Source organism: Aethalodelphis obliquidens, unplaced genomic scaffold (genome assembly GCF_003676395.1).
Source record: "Aethalodelphis obliquidens isolate GAN/ISIS:26980383/991018 unplaced genomic scaffold, ASM367639v1 scaffold48, whole genome shotgun sequence".
Lineage (NCBI taxonomy): Eukaryota > Metazoa > Chordata > Mammalia > Artiodactyla > Delphinidae > Aethalodelphis > Aethalodelphis obliquidens.
In genome coordinates, this window is record NW_020837992.1 from 779,766 (window position 1) to 801,358 (window position 21,593).

Genomic DNA, 21,593 nt, shown 5'->3' on the forward strand with positions numbered 1-21,593 from the left:
GGGGAGCGACCAGGTGCCCAGGTGACCAGGCAAATTAGGACTCTGCCAGTCCGCCTGCTAATGCAGGAGACACAGGTTCGAGCCCTGGTCTGAGAAGATCCCACATGCCGCGGAGCAACTAAGCCCATGCGCCACAACTACCGAGCCTGCGCTCTAGAGCTCACGAGCCACAACTACTGAGCCCGCACGCCTAGAGCCCGCGCTCCGCAACAAGAGAAGCCACCGCAACGAGAAGCCCACGCACTGCAACGAAGAGTACCCCCGCCCTCCACAACTAGAGAAAGCCCGCGTGCAGCAACGAAGACCCAGTGCAGCCAAAAATAAATAAATCAAGTAATTAAAAAAAAAAATTAGGACTCTGCCATGGGTTAGGACTTTCAGGAGCCTAAGGATAGGGCCCATCCTAACCACAGAGCAAGCAGTAATGTGACCTGAGGGGAAGTGGCTCAAATGTCAGCTACTGGTGTGTGCCCAGACCTTACTGTGCATAAACATCCATCCATTCATTTCCTCCTGAGGTCTGGGGGATGGCTTGGAGTGAGAGGTAGGGCCAGCATTATAATGCCCCTTTTGCAGATGTAGAAATCAAGATCCAGAGGGAGAAGTAATCTGTCCAAGGTCACAGCTAATTATTTCATTCATTCACTCACTCCATCAGATATTTAGTGAGCACCTATTACCTACAGATGTCGTGTTATATACTGGGCATACTCAGTGACAGCTAGAACCGGAACCCAGGGTCGGGATACACAGGCCCATGAGTTCTCTATGATGAAACCACAATGCAGCCTTCAGGCCAGAGTTATTGGTTCAGCTGCTAAGTGGTGGTTGAGCCTGAGCAGTAAGCAAAGCCACGGCCCTATATGGACCATCTCCAACACTTTCTTTGGCCTTTCCCCTCCCTGGCTTGAGAGGGGCCCCACTGCAGAGTTCCTTTGACAGGTGGGCAAAGAACAAGAGGAAAGAGAGCCTGAGCCAGCAGAATTCTTGGCTCCTTGGGCCTTTGTAGGTACTTTACCTTTCTAAGCCCAACCACAAATGCCATATTGACCACCCCACGGGAGGCCGGGTGGGAAGAAATCCTGACTGAGTTCAGAGCAGGGCTTCAGCAAATGAGAAGAGGTATGGGGCGGGGGGCGGGGGCGGGCAGGGAGGACGGGATTCCATTCCATCCATTTTTCCACCTTTCTGCGACAGAGCAAGTTACTTCCCAGTTTCTCTCTAGTGCCACACTTATTTCTTCCTCCTTGGCTGGGAACGTCGTCGTTTATAACGTGAGATCTTGTGGATGGGTTAAAGGACCGGGGAGCCGGGAGAGTTGTTCAGGACTTGTAAGAAGGACCATGCGGTGACTGGATGTGCAGTTTCCCTAAGTCTCATCCATCCATCCATCCACTCAACCTAATTTACTGGACACCTAACAGACAAAAGCTGCCGTGCATTTTTCCTCTTTCTCTGGCTTCTTTCTCTTCACGAGATCTGTGGGTAGGAAGGGGGAGACTTTTTAGAGGTCATTTCTTCAGCAGATAGACTGATTTCCCCAGGTAGCTCGCACCTATAGTGAATAATCTTTGCCGCCCAGAAGCTTTTATTATGTTGAACCTGAAGGCCTCCAGCACCATCTAAGCTGTGTTCACCGCCTCCCTGACTCTTCCATTTCTCCTCTTTGCTGCCCTGGTTTTCATTTGTTTCCTCATTCTCATGGCTCCGGGACAGAGCTGTGGACTTCAAGTCAGAAAACTTCCTTTTGAATTCCAGCTCTGTCACTCACAGTGGAATGACCATAGCCTTCAATTCTTTGAGCCTCAGTTTCTTCCTCTGTAATGAGTATAATAATAATACCCAGTTGCTGTGAGGATCAAATGAGATAATGAATGGGACGCAGGTTTGTAAACTGCCACACTCGTGTGAAAGCTTAGCACTAATTTCCCCTGTTTGTTGGGCACCACAGAGAGAGGAGCCGGGAAAGCAGCAGAACTCCAGGTCAATGCATCTGAATTGGAACTCTGCCCTCTGGCTCTCCTGGCGACCCTGGGAAAGTGGCACAACCTCTGAGCCTCAGTTTCCCCATCCGAAAAGGAGGAGTCATTAGACCCATTTGCGTCCCCTAGCTGAGGAGGTGAGTTGCTCATAATCAGTGTTGCTCAGTCTATTTCAGAGACACTTCTGAGCTCACCACTGTCAATTACAGTTTATTGAGCACACAGATGCAGTCTCCTGGGCTGGATAAACAGATCTTTCAAAGGTCTAGGCCTAGCCCAGCCCTGCCAAGGAGCACAGCAAGGTACCTTCTCACCACACATGGCCTCTGCTCCTGGATGAACTGACCTGAGCAGAAATGACAACTGGGTCTCTCTCCTGGCACAGGCCACCAAAGCCAGTGAGACCCTAAATGATCAGAAAGAAGGAAGGGGTTCCTCATCATATCTGGGTCCTCTCTTCTGTGGAGATCTACTGACCTCTCCTTCTCAATGTCCTTTCTGCTTCTGCTGTCCTCCTGGAGGTGTCTCAAGGTGACATCGTGGCAGGAACCTCCTAACTGGTCCTCACAGCTTTGGCCTCGCTTTTCTCCCATCCATCCCACTCACTGCTGTCGAATCAATCTTCCTAAAATACTCCTGTAGCCTCTTGGTTTCCTGCTTGGCACCATGATTCCTCATGGCCTAAAGGATAAAGTTCAAGCTGGATGAGGTCTGACGTAGAGGGAAAAACAATTTCAGAACCAAGAGAATCCTGGCTCTGCCCTTGACTGGAAGGTTACTGCAACCTGTCTGAGTGTCAGTTTCCTCAACTGCCAAATGAGGCCCATAGTACTGATATCGTAATACTGTGATTCAACTTTAAAATACATATAAGGCACTGTGCCTAGGCCATGGAAGTCACTCAGTATGCATTAGCCCCCTTCTGCTTTCCTCGCTGTTACTTCCCTCCACATCCCTCCACAAGACGCACAGAGTGCACCTAACTGCAACCGCACCCTGGGAATTCTGGGAGACAACCAATACACCATGTTTACAAGGGCCAGGAGAGGGGCACTGAGAAGAAGGTAAAGGGCTTTGGGATAATGAGCAGGCTTCTGGCACATCAGGCTTAAGGCTTCAAACGAAAAGGGACGATAAAACCTGTTCCAAGTACTGTGAGCATATGGGGAGCTCCGGAAAGGCAAGAAACTCACCTGAAATGACAACTCCTGTTCTTGATGTAGAAGAAAGGCTTTTTTAGATAACTGAGCACATCACTTAAATGGCCCTGGCTCAGCCCTTGGGGAACCTGGTCCATGTTCTTTTAAAGAAGAAACTAAAACCAAAAACCAAAACAAATGAACAAACAAACAAACAAAACAGGCAATATTAGCTACAGAGTTCCTGCTCCAGCAGCCAAGAGCCCCGAGGAGCCCGCGGACACGGGGCCAGTGGGCGCAGCAACATCAAGATGACTTCATTTACTGAGTTATCAGAAACCACGATGTCTGCCAAGAAGGAGTATGAGTCACCAGGACCCACAGGAAGGAGGGCCAGGGGTGGGGTGGGGTAGGCAGCATGACAGGGTAAGAAAAGCAAGTATTCTGAGGACACACAGGTTCAAATACTGACAGAGCTCTGGGGCCTTAAAGTCTCTGCGCCTCAGCTTCCTTATCTTTAGAAACCCGGGATAACCTAAATGCCGATTGCATAGCATTGTTTTAGGGATTAAATGAATTAATCTGTGCAAAAGACTTCAGCAATAAATGTTACTTATTTTGACAGCTGAGTTCTTAATTTTCCCCAAAGTTAGAGAAAGAAGGGTCACATTCTCTCCTCATCTTCCACTGCCCCTGACAAGAATCCTTGGCTTCAATTAGACGGACCTCAACTCTGATATTCTTCAGAGGGATTGCTCCCCGAAGTCTGGGCCTCCCTGAGTTCCAGCCACTCCCTGGAAGGTCAGACCCACCTGGTCCAGATCCTTCAAAACTTCAAGACCTGCATCAATCCAGACAGACTTTTCCTGACAATCCCAGTGCCAGGCATCTTGCCGTCCTCGGAACACCCACAGCACTTCCCTTCTGATTCAAGCAACGACAAATCACAGACCATATTCTGGGACATTCTTTGTCATTCACATCTCATTTTATTATGCTGTTGGGTAATTTTCATGGGTGTAAGTTTTTACAGCCAGCTACACTATAGCCTTTTTTTTGTTTTTCTTTTAAAGAAGATGTTGGGGGTAGGAGTTTATTAATTAATTTATTTATTTTTGCTGTGTTGCGTCTTCTTTTCTGTGCGAGGGCTTTCTCTAGGTGCGGCGAACGGGGGCCACTCTTCATCACGGTGCGCGGGCCCCTCACTACGGCGGCCTCTCTTGTTGCGGAGCACAGGCTCCAGACGCACAGGCTCAGTAGTTGTGGCTCACAGGCCTAGTTGCTCCACGGCATGTAGGATCCTCCCAGACCAGGGCTCGAACCCGTGTCCCCTGCATTAGCAGGCAGACTCTCAACCACCGCGCCACCAGGGAAGCCCCCCACCATAGCCTTTTCATAACTCTTCCTGCAGCTACAACAAAACTAGTCACATACTTGACGCTAAAGCTATTTTGAATGAGCAAAGGAGCTGAGCTTAGCTAGACCATTAGGCTAATGAGATCAGGGCTCAGGGTCCAGGCTATAGATGGTTCTCAGAGTCCAGGCCACCCAGGCTGTTCTGTGCTGCTGGTCAGTCAAGGATGGGACAAGTGAGCATGAATGAACCTTCCACCACTTCCCACCACCACAGCCAGAACAAAGGCACCTGCCCTGCAGAGGGGGCGCAGAGCCTTTTCCTCCTTCACCTTACTGCTTTCTGTGATACTGATCTAGTTCAAAGCGACTGGGACCTTGTAGGAGAGGAAACGACCAGATGGAACCGGATTGAGACAGCAATGCAGATGCTGCTGCACAGACTAGGGCTGGAGAAAACCTCGGGCAGGCTAGGACTAGAGTCCAAAAGAACAAGTGTCTCTGTGCTAATGTGAAAGTAGATGGTGCTGGGTATCTAATCAGCCTGATAGGGCACAGCAGCGGGTAATGCAGGGGGCAGCCAATTGTTTGGAGTCCACGAGGGTGGTGGCCACTGGGAGAGCAGTTGAAATACAGAAGGACCCCAGCCAAGGTAGCATCCAGACTTGGGGAGGCACCTGTGGACTGGGCCACAATCGAGCTGAAGACAGAAAGGCACTGGTTCCCTGTCTGATTGGAAAGGGCTCCCAGAGGGGACACAGGAGCCTGGTGGGTGTGGCTGACTCATTAGTCCTAGGTTGGAACATTCTTCAGCTTCCCTCCCTCAGGCATTTCTAGCTAGGATATTCTTTCTTTCATCTCAGCACAGGCCAGAGGGGAAGAATATTGTGGAGATAATTAATACAAGCCCTGCTTCTCACAACGGTAATTCAAAAACTGGATATGGCCAGAAGCCAAGAAAGGTACAGGAACCAGGGAAGACAGAGGGAAGGAACAGACAAAAGGAGTGACTGACAAATCTGTCTGCAATACACCAAAGAGTCCTGTTAGTCTAATGCATTAAAACAATACCTTGTATGTAGAGAAATCCCCTAATAGGGTGACCTGTCCAAAGTGTGACCTTTAGATGTGATAATGCATACCTGCAAAATTTCAGGTCCCTTTGCTCTTGTGGGTAAAACCACACCCAGCTGATTTCCTGAACGGTGGGATCTTGGATAGAAAAGGATAGAAGCAAGACCTCCAGGTATTGTGGAGTTTTGAGGCAAAGAGGACAGTTATTTCAGTATCAGGAGTCAGAAGGTGCAGGGTGGACAACATCTCAAGAGGCTGTACAATTGCCCATTGACGGACTGCTACTCCCTCACCCAGTCTTAGTAACCTACCATCCTTAGGGCTGTTCCTGGGAGTCAGTGCAGCTGGGGCCACCCTAAACTGAGGACTTTGCTTCTGAATCCCTCCATGGCCTCACCTGCCCCATCAGGACAGTAGTGTCTGGAGGCTTGCCCCTTCCTCCATCATCTATACACTCTTATCCTGATGAAGTCAGGCTAAACCAAACTCCAGGGACAGCCTGGAAGGGGAAAGGAAGTAAGAAAAGGTCAGTGTATAGCAGGAGATGTAGGAGGAAGAAGAATTCACTCCTGTTCCTTGAGGCTAGTGGGACAAGGCAACTTTTTTTTTTTTTTTTTAATGAATATGGGCCTCAGGTCCAATATTAGTCAGGACTTTTTCCACTGCAATGAAAAGAACCCATCTATACCTGGCCTGAGCAAAATCCATGAGTATATCAGGCCTGGCTGCATACAGAGATCTCATAACATGGTCAGGACTGGTTTCTTTCCCACTTGCAGCTGGACTTTCTACATTGGCTCCACTCTCCTGGAAGCATTGACAAGATGGCCCCACAACTCCAGGTGTTAATCCTACTAGCTTCGATTCTACCAGAAGGGATTTCGACCAAAGTCCCAGAATTGGATCTCATTGCCAGGTTTGGAGTCAGGAGTGGGGTCAACTGTTCCCAAACTGCAAGATTTTAGCATGAGGAAGCAGTGATTTTTCAAAGAAAAATCAAAGTGCTGTTACCAGAAGCAGACAAACATACAAATGACCACTACTGACCCTATCTTTAATCAGTGGGTCAAGTTTCCTTAATATGAAAACATCCAATTTAACTACTAAAGTATGTTTCAGGGGGCTTCCCTGGTGGCACAGTGGTTGAGAGTCCGCCTGCCAATGCAGGGGACACGAGTTCGTGCCCCGGTCCGGGAAGATCCCACATGCCGTGGAGCGGCTGGGCCCGTGAGCCATGGACGCTGAGCCTGCGCGTCCGGAGCCTGTGCTCCCCAACGCGAGAGGCCACAACAGTGAGAGGCCCGCGTACCACAAAAAAAAAAAAAAAGTATGTTTCAGGGTTAGGCAAAGCATTTAAATAAATGGATGCCATGAGGAACTTCTGACAAACTCCTGGACCCTCAAGAGCCAGAGTCAGTCTTATCCACCTTCGTTTCTTCGGTCTTAAAACAGCGGTCAGTGCATTTGACTTGAATACCTCCAAGGTATTTTTAAAAAACTGTGAGTTCAAGAAAAATGGAGAATGTTTAGCAAAAATTTCATCTCTCCTGGGTGTCCAGTAGAGGTAGAAACCACTTATAAAATTCTGGTTTTCGTAATTCAGAGGATGCAATGACTTCAGATTGAGAGAGCTGTGATGAAAGCCGAGATAATTCAGAGCCCAGACAGAGGAGGTGTTGCTTCCTGTGTGGCAGAAGAAGGTAAGAGAAATATCCCTGGCTATGGACTGGGACGGAAGGAATGGGAATCCAGGAAAGGGAACTGGAAATGCGGCTGTGATAGCTGGTGTGTAAGGGAGCCCCTGCCAACCCATCCTAGAGGGCAGAGACTGCATCAGTTACCTCATTGGGGTTGAGTTTATACACCAAGATGCCAGACCCAGTAATAAACTATTTTGTGAACTCTAAACTTCTGACTAAATGTTAAGAGAGGGCGAGTAAAGGCAGAGGGATAGGGATGGAGGAAAGTCAGAAGTCCAGAAGCCATGGGCCCAGGCTTTGGAAGAGAAAATATGGGCTTTAGAGTAAGGAAACTAGGTTTGAAAACTAGTACTGCTACATACCAACTGTGTGACCTTGGATAAGTTACTGAACCTCTCTGACTTTCACTTTCCTCTTCAATAAAATAAGGATAATGATTCAATGAGGATAATGAGTTTTCATAAACTCAAATACAGTAGCCTAACTAAAACCTTTATCACCTTGGAAATTCAGAAGCGTCTGATCAATGGTGGGTACAGACCCCACCCAAGACTTCCCATTTCAAAGGGTTCTGAGCATTTCAACATTGTTCTGCCACAGGCAGCCTCAGAAACAGATGAGGGAGAAGAGGGTGAGTTCCCAAAGGGAGAACCATTGACCCTACTCTTCATCTCCTCACTTAATATCTGTGGCTTGCAAGGAGGTCAGAGACCTATATCCCTGTTCCTAGGCCTGGCAAAACCAAAATTAGCCCAGACCAGGCAGATGGCATGTTGCTCCTGCTTAAAGACCTCCAGGTGGCAGACTTCTCGGCCTGCCTGCTTCTGGAATCTGTTAGTTAGGATGCTCTTGTGACTAACTCCAAGCCCTCCAGCACCAACCAGAGTTTATATTCATTCAAGTATTCATTCAGCTGTTGATTCATTTTTGCTATAATAAACTACTGGGCACCTGTTGTGCTAGGCGCCATGCCAGCTTCTGGAAATACAAAATGAATAAGATGCTTTGCCCTCAAGGAGCCTGGAGTCTAGTGGGAAGGAGACACAGCAATAGACCATCATCATAGTACACAGTAAGTGCCTCAACAGAGGTCACCTCTGAACACTTTGGAAGCCCCGAGGGGCACCTAACCTGGGTTTGGGAGAGAGAACTCAGGGAAGGCATCTCAGAGGAGGTGACACTTGAGCTGAGTCTTAAGGGACTGCTGAGCAAGCAGATCTGAGCAACAGTTACTTTGAGAACTATTTCTCAGCCTTTATCACACAAGAAGCCTAACAATTGGTTACTGTCAGGCTGATTATCTCATGGAGATGATATCACGCTGAAGGCCCTGGGGTAATTACCAAGCAGAAGTTACAGCCCAATGCCTGTGATTCCAGGGTGATGACAACTTGGGCACCATGGACTCTTATGGTGAATGATGCCCTAAGGTCCTTGAAGCAGGTGGTCCCGTTGGAATGCACCACAGGGGCTGCTGCAGCCTCCATGTTCAATGGAAGGTGCAGGAATGGAGGCCTGGCCCACTGGGGAAGGGTGTGGAATCATTTTCTCTTCATGAAGAATCAGCTAGATGGGATGGTGACAAGGACCGTCCGGCCTGGAATGTGGAAGGGAAGAACCAGATGACCTCGGGAGGCTCCTCTGATAAGAAGTTTCAGAATTTGGCTTTATTTCTAACTTATCCCAAGGATCTTGCCTCAAAGCGCTGCCATTGGTCTTTCCCTCAAACTAATTAGCCAGGTTTCACACCACCACAGGAAAGGCATCCATGCATCCCACTCCCATGCTTCTATGCCGCAGGTGTGGGGAGCCCACAGAGGCCTACAGAAGTTGAGCACTTTGCAAAAGGCCACTCAGGGAACCAAAAATAGAACATTGTCTGTGGCCACTCCAATGGGTCAGGTAAGCCACACCCCTCCAAACAATGCAAAGAAAAACAGCTTTTCCTGCCTACACACTTTCTCTCCACCCCCAACCACCAAATCCCAGAAGAAACTAAGCAGATAAATGAAGCCAGCCTAGAGCCAACGGCTGAAGCAGCCCCTATGCGCCTGTTCTTGGCTCTGGTGGACGCACTCCCTCCAGCACCCTCACTTTCAGCTCCAGCAGATGAGGGTTCCTCTAAGGCAGAACTGCAGACCCCAAATGTCAGTGTGGCACGGGGTGCTGGGGAGACTCAGTAAGTCTTAAAATGCCCCCTATCTCAGTTATCGTCCTCTTTCTGTTTCTGGTGTGTGCCTGTCAGAATCTGAATAAGAAGGATTCAGGTTAGACCTTCCGAAGAATTTACTTATTTCTAATCGATAAAAGAGGAACGTGTGATAACCCAAGGAGGCAGCAGAGTTTCCTTCTCAGGGGGATTTTGAGGAAGAGGGCGCTCTACCTGGTGAGCCTTACAAGGGTCTGTTCGGAGGCAGGGGTGTGGACAAAGTGACTTCCCGGGAGCACAGGGCGTGGCTCCTCCAGAGGTCAGGCTGAGACCCCAAGGGCTCGGGGCAGAGTGGGGCAGACAGTTGTTGGGGAGGGACACCACCCCAGCCCACAGGACCCTCCCTTCACCTGGGGTCTGCCCTCCATCTGCCTACTCTCCCTCTCCCCAACCCTCCCCACGCCCAGGTTAAATACAGGAAGTAGGTGTCCTTTTCCCAGAAATGTTCTCCATCCTCAGTCCCTGCTTTCTGGAGGCTGTTAAACTGAGATGGAGGGACTTCCCTGGTGGTCCAGTGGTTAAGAGTCCGCCTTCCAATGCAGGGGATGCGGGTTGGATCCCTGGTCGGGAAACTAAGATCCCACATGCCGCGGGGCAACTGAGCCTGCGAGCCACAGCTACTGAGCTCGCGCACCTCAACGAGAGAGAAAACCCGCATGCCACAACTAGACAGAAGCCCGTGCACCGCGACGAAGACCAGATGCAGCCAAAAAAAAAAAGAAAATAAATAAATAAATATTTTTAAAAAAACAAAACTGAGATGGACAAGCAGACTAGCCAGACATTTAAAACCTCTCTTTCCTCCCTGCCGTGGCAACTCTGGGTTGGTCTGGACACTGTACTCATATGTTCATTGTTTCTTTTAAGTAGCACAGAAGGGTGAGGGCACAGCAGGCTTGGTCAGAATGTCTAGAACTGGCCCCACCTCTGTGACTTACTGGTTAGCAGCCCTCTCTGAGCTTCATTTCCCATGAAATGAGTGTAATGCCACCTACTTCTTAAGACCACCAGGGTGAAAGGAGATAAGGCAAGTGAGGTGGCCTGCCCATTGTCTGGCACATAAATATTAGTTGGATGAATGACTGAAAGGCAAGTGTCCAACCTAAGCGTTTGCCCAGGCCCCAGTGGGAACACTTCAGTTCACTCTGTGTTTGGAAGGGGTCATGAAGATGGGGCCTAAGGAGCTGCCTAAATAAGGGGAGAGACTGAAGGGCCCTAGATCCTGGGGTAAAAAGCCTGAGCCTCCCCTGCAGAGCAAATTCCACCCGGGGTTTCTGTGAGGGTCCATCTCCTGTGGTCTTTCCCAGGTGAAAACATGAAGGAAGGAGGATTTCTGGAATCCAGGATCCAGTGTCAGCTTGAGAACAAACCAGAGGGGTTAGAATTCATTTCCTGGGATGGAGGCAGAACTACTGCTACCTCCCCTTTGCTGCAGCCCTTCCCAGCCAGGGCTGTTCTCCCCAGGTCTCCCTGGTACCACCCAAGCCTAGAAAGCCTGAAGCCTGAAGAACCGGCCCAAGGTGTGCAGGGTGAGAAACCCTGTCACCTCAAGGTAGGGGCAAGAGCCTAGGTCAGCAGCCAGAGGAGCTCGTTACAGTCCTGCCACATGAACTGTGTGATCTCATGCAATCCTGTCTGAGCCTCGGTTCCCCAACTGGAAAATGGGAATAATAGCTCACACCCTATTCTCCCTACCATATAGGACTACCGCAAAGATCCAATTATTCTATGCAGAAAAAGTGCTTTGTAAACTGCAAGTACTGTGCAAACACGGAAGAGCTATTAAAGGCTCTGGAACAGAGGACATGTGAGATGGGACAGATTGTAAATTCTTCCTGTCTGGCAGGGGGGCCAGAAAGAATCCTTCCAATTGGTTTTGCTTTGATCTTCATTTGAAACTTAATGAGCACTTAAGGCATTGCTGACACTCTAAGTTTAAAAATTAGGGACTTCCCTGGTGGCGCAGTGGTTAAGAATCCACCTGCCAATGAAGGGGACACGGGTTCGAGCCCTGGTCGGGGAAGATCCCACATGCCACGGAGCAACTAAGCCCATGCATCACAACTACTGAAGCCCGCGCGCCTAGAGCCCGTGCTCCGCAACAAGCGAAGCCACCGCAATGAGAAGCCCACGCACCGCAACGAAGAGTAGCCCCTGCTCACTGCAACTAGAGAAAGCCCGCACGCAGCAACAAAGACCCAATGCAGCCATAAATAAATAAATAAACAAATTTATTTTAAAAAAATTAAATTTAAAAGTCATCACTTGTTCCCTTCTTTCCACACTCACTTCCTCAGCTCTATTGAGCACAACCATTAACCAAAAACTATTTTTAACTGTCACTAATTTGATGTAGACTGAAACAAATGAAAGACAAATATTTTGTTAGAAAAACAGATTATGAACCAAACTTGAGTTTAAAAAAACCTAGCTAATGAGTTCAAAATGAAATTAAAACCAAGCCACTGCAGCTTCTAAAACAACTGAACCATAATGAAGTTGGAACAGCAAAATATGCTCCCAAGTAAATCAAACTGATTCTACATATCATCAAAGGCCCTGGATCCAAAAAGCGCTTCTGGCCCTCACCTCTGCTGGTCCACGCTTTCCCACGTCAGATTCTGCACTCCTTCATTTAACAGGATGCCCCAGACGTCCCAGATGTGCTAAGTCCCAGATGTGCCAAGGATGCAGAGATAAGGAAGAGACAATCCCTTCCCTCCAGGAGCCTATGGCCCAACACACAGGTATTTCCTATTCAAACATGCTCCCACTGCCCATCGCAACTGCCTCCCCACTCTAAACCCTCTTCTGCCTGAGACCACAGAGTGAGATGGAACTCTCGGCACCTCCACAAAGCCTCATTATTGCCAGAATCAGAGCGTGAAACCAGCCATAAAACAAAACACCAAAAACCCAAAAAATAAAAGTTGAGCCCCAAAGGCCTCTGTGGTGAGGTGCTCCTGAGACCAGTCCTTCCCAGCCAGCAGAGAAAGCATCCTTTGATTTAATTCTGCATCGTACCCTTGCAGCTCAGACATGCTTTCTAATGATCTCTAAAGATTGTCCCATCATCCAGTCCTCTCCACAGGAATCCCAGAAAGTGGAAAAAAATGAGATTGTTGCTTGTCTACGGTAGGCGACCACCCACACTCAGCAAGGGGGTGAGCTGGGAGCCAGGCCTCCTGTGACGGGCCCAGCAAAGTTCCTGCAGTGGAAAAATAGCCCTGGCTTGCTGCTGCTACTGCTGCTGAGACAGCTGCTGTGATTAGCTTCTCTCCCACACTAACAGCCAGAGCTATCCATCCTTTAATAGTCCTTGGACCCTCCCAGCTGAAATCACTATTGCCTTCCAGGATAGAGTCCTCCCTATCTGGTTCCTGGAACAAACCTCACCACAGACTTGAGAGTTAGTTGTCTGAGTGCAGATGAGCTTGTCTTGGCTATCTGTGTTCTTATCTAGTTGCAGCCTTCTTTTATCTCCTGTCATCTTGGCCCAGGCTAATTCTATGGACTTCTGTCTTGATATCTCTGCCTAGCAGTCTGACCCCCAGTTACTAGCAGGTACTCTTGTCCCCCAACCGTTGAAACCAGCCTGCGGCCAAATTAATTTCCTAAGTCCTGTCTTCCAGCTTCCTCTCCATCAGTAGCCTTGTCCTGGATTATGTATAAGGACAAACAAAGGGCATGGAGGCAGAAGTTGCTTGGATAAATGCCTCTGTCTATCCTGCCTTCAGCCATCACCAGAATTGTTCTGCAGGGCAGTGGGAGGAGAGACACTGGGAAGAATTTCAAAGTCCAGCTGGAGTCCCACCAACACTAAAAAGCCTTCCCCAAAGGCTCCAGCCCATCTTTACCCTTCCCTTCACTAGACCCTCACTGGATTTTTCACCTGGATCCAAGTTTTAGACTTAATCACACACTTTGTTTTGTGATCTGTTTTATGTGTCTCCACAACTGATCAGAAACTTCTAGAAAATATGGACTATGTTAAATATAACTACATTATATAAAATTGCCCAGCATTGCACTGGGCGGGGATTATCCCTGCCTGCCACCTAGGTTTCCAAGCTACCAGACACACTGCTGCCACAGCCAGCTTGCTAAACATAGACCTGAAGTGGCCACTCAGGGCTCTGGACAGTCCATTCCCAGCCCATCTCCCAGCCTCCACTCTCTACACTTTCTGCTTCTGGACCTTTGCTCACAGCTCCACCCCAACCTGCCCGCCCCCCCCCTCCCAACACCAAAAACAGGCTAAAGCTTACTCTTCAAGATTTTCCAGGTACCCCCAAATACCATCTCTTTCCTAGAGCCTTCTAATGTTTTTGTCAGAAGTAGTCACTCCCTGGAATTTCCAGAGAAGTATTTTCATACTCCATATTTCAACATATACTGTCTAGCACATAGTAAGCACTCAATAAATATGTTTAAAAGAATAACTAAACACCTTCTATTGTGGTTATTTATGCTATGAATACCTCTTTTTCCTCCACTAAACTATAAGCTTTATTATCTCTGTATACCTCATCTGGGCCCAATAGATGTTGAAACAGTAGACATTCAATATGTGTGTACTGAATTGAATAGTAGATATTCAGTAATGAATAAAATGAATGAATAAAATTCACTGAAATGAGTGTATCTAAGTAGTAGGTACCAGCATAAAAGGTTTCTATATTACTTAGTACAAGTGACCAAAAAACCCAGTTTAGTCTAGATTATACATTCATAATGAGTCATGTAACTAACTCATCTGTAGGAACAGCAAGGGTACAGTAGGATATGAGGTAGAGTTGATTCAAATGCTTCCAGAACTTGCTCTTTAGCTTCCTTCTCTGTCTTTCTCTGCAGGTAAGCTTTATTCATTCCTATGGCAGGCTTCTTTCATGTGGCAGGGAATATAGTCCCTCATACTTCCAGAGCTTCACTCCTCTGAGTGTCCACTGCTGGAGAGAATCAAGCCTCATTTTCTTTTTGGCCTTAAACTCAAAAATCTCAGGAAAGAATATAATTGGCTCAGTTTGGGTCAGGTAGAGATGGGGCCTCTAATACAATGACAGTTCCCATATTAACAATGAGGAGAAAGACCACCTTAAAGAAGACCTGGGTCTGGGAGTGGGGAGGATATCTGCTGTTCTAGACAGATAAAACAGTAGATATTCACAGGAAGGAGAGGTATAGTCTGCATTCAAGAAATCTGGGGAGAAATGACACAGGTAATTTGGGGAACTCAAAGTGGGACTCTCAAGAGGCCAGAGGAACATACTCTGTTAACAGCTAAGGGAGAGACAAGGCTGACTGCATTTTCTTCAAGTAAGAGTCAGCTTGAGGACAGGGTCCACAGTGATGGAAGCCCACTAGACTGACCTGCTCTGGGGAGGCCATGACACCTGGATGAGGAGAGCGGGGCTAGAGCTCAAGAAGTAGAGAACATGCAAAGTCAAGGGCATGGCAGGGATAAGAAGGAAAAGGGTCTAGTCAGAGGCTAGTCAGCCAGCCATACACAACAGCCCAACTAGGAACTTTCGATGCTAGAGACAGTAACCCGCCTCTTGCCATGGTGGGGGAAGGGGCACAATTCTACCCTCCCACACTTGGCGGTTACTTTTTTTTTTTTTTTTTTGCTGTACGTGGGCCTCTCACTGCTGTGGCCTCTCCCGCTGCGGAGCACAGGCTCTGGACGCGCAGGCTCAGCGGCCATGGCTCACGGGCCCAGCCGCTCCGCGGCATGTGGGATCTTCCCGGACCGGGGCACGAACCCGTGTCCCCTGCATCGGCAGGCGGACTCTCAACCACTGCGCCACCAGGGAAGCCTGGCAGTTACTTTTATGTGTAGATTTATCTTTATCTTTATCCATTCTAGATTTCAAGCCCGCTGCTAAAAGAAACAAGGCACCAAGGCTCTGGGTTTCCAGAAAACACTGGAAGGCTTCAGGGGCTGGCTCAGTTATAGAGATCAGGTAGGTGACAGCCACCCCACTCCCACATTCTCCCTCCTGTCTACAAGGGGGCTGGAGTTGGGATGGGGTCGGGGCGTTCTTCCCTCATCCCACAAACCCCCACCGGTGAAGGGGACACTGGGCAGATCTACCTGACACTGGCCCAGGGACCCCAGCCAGCCAGAGGCAGGACAGACTTCAGAGCCCCTTTGGGCAGCACCTGCCCTGCACAGCCTGCCTCCCTGGAACCCAAGGAGTTTGAGGAGAGGATCTAGCCTTTCAAATACTAACCAGGCATCATTTCCCGGCCCCCACATGCCAGGCAGCCAAAGCAGACTCTTCCTTTAATGGGCCCACACATCTGGCCTAAATTGTTACTCCTCCAAGACAAGTTTACGGAACAGTTAGGCAAGGCCTCCGCGCACAGCCACTGCAGACAAGCTTAAAATACACTTTAATACATTTAAAGCACCATTTCAGAGACTGCCTTTCTCATGATAAAGATGCAACTGACACTCACTGGGGACTAAAATGTCAAGCGGTTGCAGTCCGGCAGGGAGCCTGACAAGCCATTAAATCTGAAGCTCTGTTCTGCTGATTCCTTTCCTTCCATTGCCCTGTCTTCCCCAACAATTGATCTGGGCTCCTGAAACTGACATTTTGGTAGGACCTTCCAAACTCTAACAAGGTACCATCTCTATCCCTGCCATCAGTTCTTCCACTGAAATGCCCTGGGGAGTGGAGTGGGATGGACCAGAGGAGTTGGAAGAGAGGCGGGGAGTGAATGAGAGCACACCTCACCTTTGGTGTCCTCTAAATGCCAAAGAGGAGGAGACTTTCAATCTCTAGGAAAAAAGGACTGCTTGAAAAACAATCCATGATGACTTCCAAAGAGGGTGACCCTAAACTCCCCTCCACACCCCTGGAACCTTCCATCTGCTGGGCTGGGCTGGAAAGGAGAGGCACAAGGATAGGCAGGGGCTTATTCTGGATTCAGCTCCCAAAATAGATGGCAGTAGGCAACCTCTAGCACCACATTAGGAAACTCTGAGTTCCGAGCCCAGCCCAACCACTCTAAAAAGTTTCTTTACTTTTGTCTCTTTAACTTTCCCTGGCTCAGAAATAGGACATAGATGAGTTATTGAGAAATATTAGGATAGAAAAATAAAGAGAGGAAAGAAAGGACCCCAATGTTAGGACACTGGGAAGGGTGTTAATAGGCAGAGGGAAACCAGTTGTGTCTAATCCACAACTCTGTTTCTCCACGTGCACATGGTTCTTCATCCCAGGGTAGGGAGGTCGGATGGCAAAGGAGGACAGGTGTGGTGTGAGGTGTTGAGTTAGGATGGGAGGATCAAAGAGGTCTCTTCCCAAACCCTGAAGCTGTGGCCAGTCACCCGTCTTTCAGCATAGTTTACAACTCTAACCTCTGAGGTCTGTGTTAACCTGCCTGTCATTAGCATATGAATGTGTGTGTGTGTGTGTGTATGCGCCTGCTGAGGTAGGTGTGGGAATATATCAGTCAATGAAGACATGCAGCGAGAACCAGTTGATGGTGCACGTTTGCACCTGAAAGCCAGAATTTTTCAGGCAAAATCTAGGAGTGGCACTGTTGCACAATGCTGGTGGGTGTGTGGCTGCTGGGTGTGATTAACAGTTTATAGTCTATGTATAAGTGTGCATGGATGTCTGAGTGTGTGCAAACTAAAATGGAAATGTGTGCCAGAACACGATACAAGTGCAGGAGAGTACACAGGCTTTGGAGTCAGTCTGACTTGGCCTTGCATCCTTGCTCTGTTACTTACCAGGTGTGTAATCTTGGGCGAGTCACTGATCCTCAATCTCAACTCTGAAATGAAAATAATAAGACCCTTCAAGATTGCCATGAGCATTATAAACCGTATATACAAAGCTTGTGGTGCCATAGCCCACACAGAGTTGAGCTAAAAAGTAGGCAGCTGTTGGGACTTCCCTGGTGGTCCAGTGGTTAAGAATCCGCCTTCCAATGCAGGGTATGTGGGTTTGATCCCTGGTCGGGGGAACTGTGGGGAACTAAGATTCCACATGGCGCGGAGCAACTAAGCCCGTGCACCACAACTCCTGAGCCCACGCGCTCTGGGCCCCAGCGAAGATCCCACGCGCCGCAACTAAGACTTGAAGCAGCCAAATAAATAAATATTAAATAATTTTTAAAATGTAGGCAGCTATTTTCATGCACTGTGGATGTGGGTACAGAGGCAAGAGGGAGCAAAATGTGACCTGGGAGTGTGTGTATGAAATTTGGGTGAGGAGTGCGTACTAATGTGTGTGTATAAGCAAACGGTGTACAGGTGTGTGCATCTAAAGCAATGCCTTCGCCTTGTCCAGTGGGCCCCCTACTCAGACAGGGGCTGGAGGGTGGCAGGGGGCGGTCCAAGTTTTCGCAGACACCTTGGGTTTCTGGGTCCTGGGTCTAAGTGAGTAAGAGGTTGAGAGGAGCTGCAGGAAGCCAACCGCCGGCAGAAGCTTCCTTTTTTCCCTCCACCCAGCAACAGTTGAATACCGCCACCCACATCCACTCCCGCTCCACCCACACCCTACTTTGCTTTCAACAAGGGAGAGAAAGGGCGGGGAGGAAACTCCACAGGAAAGAGGATTCCTCCCCTTCTTTCCCCATTCCGCCTTAAAACAAACCAGGAAGCAGCCACAGCTCGCAATCGAGCCACCTTAACAGTGGAGTAATGGTCTGGCTTCTCGCCAAGTCCCACCCCCGTTCCGTTTCTCGCTCCTCCTCTTTCTCCTCCCGCTCCGGCCGGGCTGGTGAGCCAGAGTCTGCCCGAGTTGGCTGGAGCTGTTGCCATGACAAGCATTTTCTCAAGAAAGCTCTGCTGTTGAAACCGTCTAAAGCTGGGGGTTGAAAGGGGGCACGAACTTCCTGGGGAACTATCCCTCCGAGGAGAGTAAGACCAGAGACACCCGCCCAGCTCCCCTGCACCCTTTCCTTCCAGAAACCTGAGAGGTCCTTCCCTTTGGGAGGGCCGGGGGAGGAGACCCAGCCCACTCCCTGGTCGTGGCTGGAAAGGCAGAAGAGACCAGCCAGCATCTCCGGCGTGGTTGCCACATTGGACCGCTGGGTGGTCACCCCCACCCTACCCCTGTGCATGGACAGCCAGAGGGAGAGTCCCGCGTGGAGAAGCCTGGATCTTTGCTAGAAAGAGAGGTAGGCTTGCAGAAAATGAATTGAATCTTGATTTGTAAACTTAGTTTCTTTCTTTCCTCTCAATGGCTTCTAAAACTCCCTGAATTTCCTCTGACTAGCATATTTCTTGCGACTGGGTTTAGGGTGTGTGTACGTGTGTGTGTGTGTGTGTGCACAGATTTGTCAAATACTGTATTTCCTTCCTAGATTCAGCTCTTAGAAACCATATAATCAAACAAGTGATTTCTCCTTTCTTCCCCCCTAGTTTTTGTCATTCCTGGCCTGTGGGTGTAGGGAAGTGGAGGGACTGTATTCTTCATACCCAAATTGAGCTTTTGGAAAAAGCATTTGTTTTCCCCCATTCGTTCCTGCCCTCCCCCTCCCCCTTGGCTTGGGAATGAGACGCAGAATGGAAAACTGTTGCAAAAATATTTTCCGGGTCCGTTCCCTTTCTTGAAAGCACCAAAGAAAAACGGAAAAAAAAAAATGAGTATGAAATCTTCAACAGGAAGGAGGGACACCAGTGGGGACTGAGGGAGGGGCTCACTGGGGGGATGGCTGGAGGTAGGAGCTAGGAGAAGCTGGGGGTAGGGAAGGGGAATGTACAAATTAAATTTCCTTGGCTTTGTAGAGAAACCTCAGCAATTTCTCTCTACCGCTTGCAAAACATCCTCAGACTTTCACGTCTATAATTAGTCGTGGAAAAAGCCGGGAGTTCCCTCCTACCGTTGTTGTTTGGTTGTTGTTTGAGTGTGTGCGGAGAGTCAAGAACCAACTGTATGAGTGTCTCTGAGGGCACTGCCCCATATATAGCTGTTCCCAAAGGGGAGAAGAGGTGAAGTTGGAAAGTTTGCAATTTCAAGGCTGGTGACTGTGGGGCTGGTGAGTGTTTGGTGGTTGGGGGTTGGCCACAGGCATCCTTGGGAGGGTCCCTGAGCATCCTGGGCCACTGCGCTGTCTTGCTGAAGAGCTATAAATTAAGGCCGGGATTGTCCCTCCTGCTTTCATCCACAAACATATTCACTCAAACACTTGGCTTGCTCTTGGTGTGGAAGAGGCAGGCTGGCATCCTTTCCAGACGAGTCCAGCCTCACACACTCTTCCATCTCACTGAAGGATCCACCACTCTTCTCTTGCTGGGTGTGGGGGATGCGAGAGTGGCTAACCACATCCTGGGAGAGAGTGGGCACTCTGCTGGCCAGAGACAGTACCCTCGTGGGCATTCCTGCCGGACTTACAGTAACTTGCAGTCGGTACCAGCCAGCCTGGTAGGGGGGAATCTCAGCTGAAGGAATAGGCGGGCACTCAACTGGCATCACTTGCGGAGGGGAAGTAAAATCCCACTCTACCAGGCTACCTCCTCCTCTGTGTGGGGTGTCTGGCAGGCAGTCTTAAGATTCTCTTCTCCCTCCTTGAGACTCCCCCCAGAGCTGCTCCTTCTGGTCCTTCCTATTTGGAGCCCCCCCCCCTTTCTGCTCCCTCAGGTCCAGGCCCTCTTTACGAGGAAGGAAGGGAAGGGAAGAGACCTGGGTCACCCTAGGCTGCGACAGGCCACAGAGAGGGACCTAAAGGGTTAGGAGGAGCTGGGTGAGGGAAGGTTTAAGAGAAGGAGGAGGCCAGGAAGAGTTGTGGAGCTGGGTTCCCTCTCTGGTTGGCTAGGGGTGGTGGCCTGGGAAGCTGACTCTGGGAGGGGGTAAAAGGGTGCTCTATGGGGTGGGTCCTGTACCGAAGCTGGGGAGGGGGGTGTTGTGCGTGGGAAAGAAGCACCTGCCCCCTGTCCCAGCTAGTTTGGCTGGAAGAGTGGTAAAGGCAAGAGGTTAGAAACTGGAAAGAAGGAAGCAAAAGAATTGGAGGATAGCAGAAATGGGGGCCGGGAAGCAACAGGAACCAGTTTTCATCCTGAGGTTTTGGATGACTGATCCGCCTGCACCCAAGGACAGACAGCTCGTCTCTCCCTAGATTCTGCTGGAGATGGGAATGAGGCCTTACCCAGTGGGCAGGGGACCCATGACAGGATCCATGCCTTGGTTCTGTAGAAAGCCAGGGAGGAGAACCTATTTCTTTGCTTCTGCCCGGGAGCCCCATCCTCCCTGCCACCATCTTGCAGAGGTACAAACCCCGAAATCACACCGCCCGCCACCCCACTGCTTGCGCCCTCCCATTCTGGGAGCCCATAATCCCACCGTTCCTGCAGCCGACCTTCCCGTTTTCAGTGCTCTGACTAGGGGTAGATTCTGGTAGGCTCGGAAGAACTTCTTGAGAAGCAGAGCGCGCGCCGAGGCGCCTGTCCCGTGGCCTGGAGTCGTGGGTGGGTGGGGCGGCGGGGGGGAACTCCCCGCAGCCCCCTCCCTTCCCGCCGGGGCCGCGGGGCGGGGTCGGTGCCGCCTCACACCCTCGGCCCCCTCCCCTCGGCGGCTCTGCGGCCACGCCCGGTCGCAGCCACTCCTGCAGCGCCGCTCCACCCTCGGGCTCTGCGGGAATCTGAGTACTCCTTGCACCGGGCGCTCAGAGCTGGAGCGGAGGTTACCTGCCTCTGGGGCCGTGCTGAGCCTCGGTTCCTTCCACTCCCAGTTACCATCTCCGTGTCCCTGGCTGGATTCAAGGTCAACTCGAAGGAACACAGCTCGTTTTTACCTCTAGGATTCCTAGCACCTAGGCGCTTGGTCAATGTTGGAAGAAGGAGGTGGCATTTTGGGGGAGTCTGGGAATCAGCAGATCTGGGGATCCACCTCATTCGGGCTGACTCCTAGCTTGCCCTGTGGTCTTCGGTTTCCCCCCTGCAAGGTGGAAAGCTTGCTCCCGCAGTAATGGTGGGAGGGAGTGCTGAGTCAGATTTGTGGGATTTCTACGGCTTTTGGTGTCAGAAGAAAGTCAAAATGGGAGGGCGCAGTTAGGGGCAGAACTGGCGCAGTTTGCCTGAGGTGTGAGCGCCAGAAGTCGTCAGGTGGTGTGGGGGAGGGGCAGAGGTCCCTGAGCAATGGGAAGGGGGAGCCTTACTCTTTCCCACTCTGACCGC

At 49.9% G+C, this 21,593-nt stretch overlaps 1 protein-coding gene and 1 long non-coding RNA gene across 8 annotated transcripts in view; one reads left to right on the forward strand and one right to left on the reverse strand.

Annotated features, from left to right (window-relative positions):
• Nucleotides 1-265: 265 nt before the first annotated feature.
• LOC113607414 (uncharacterized) lies at nucleotides 266-20,156 on the reverse strand. Of its 2 annotated transcripts, XR_003427939.1 has the most exons (5): nucleotides 19,602-20,156; nucleotides 17,205-17,248; nucleotides 3,176-3,297; nucleotides 2,460-2,663; nucleotides 266-1,479 (listed from the first exon to the last, which is right to left on the reverse strand). It is a non-coding gene; the product is annotated as an uncharacterized LOC113607414 (long non-coding RNA). The 2 variants fall into 2 exon arrangements; XR_003427940.1 differs by lacking the exon at nucleotides 2,460-2,663.
• ATP2B4 (ATPase plasma membrane Ca2+ transporting 4) overlaps nucleotides 18,190-21,593 on the forward strand; it is a 104,496-nt gene continuing 101,092 nt past the window's right edge. For 2 of the 6 annotated variants that reach the window (XR_003427938.1, XM_027082680.1), the window contains exon 1: nucleotides 18,192-18,598. The gene's annotated coding sequence lies outside the window, so the exon portion shown is untranslated. Of the gene's footprint in view, nucleotides 18,599-21,593 lie in introns of all 6 variants that reach the window. The other 4 variants (XM_027082678.1, XM_027082679.1, XM_027082677.1 and 1 more) reach the window with 4 other exon arrangements.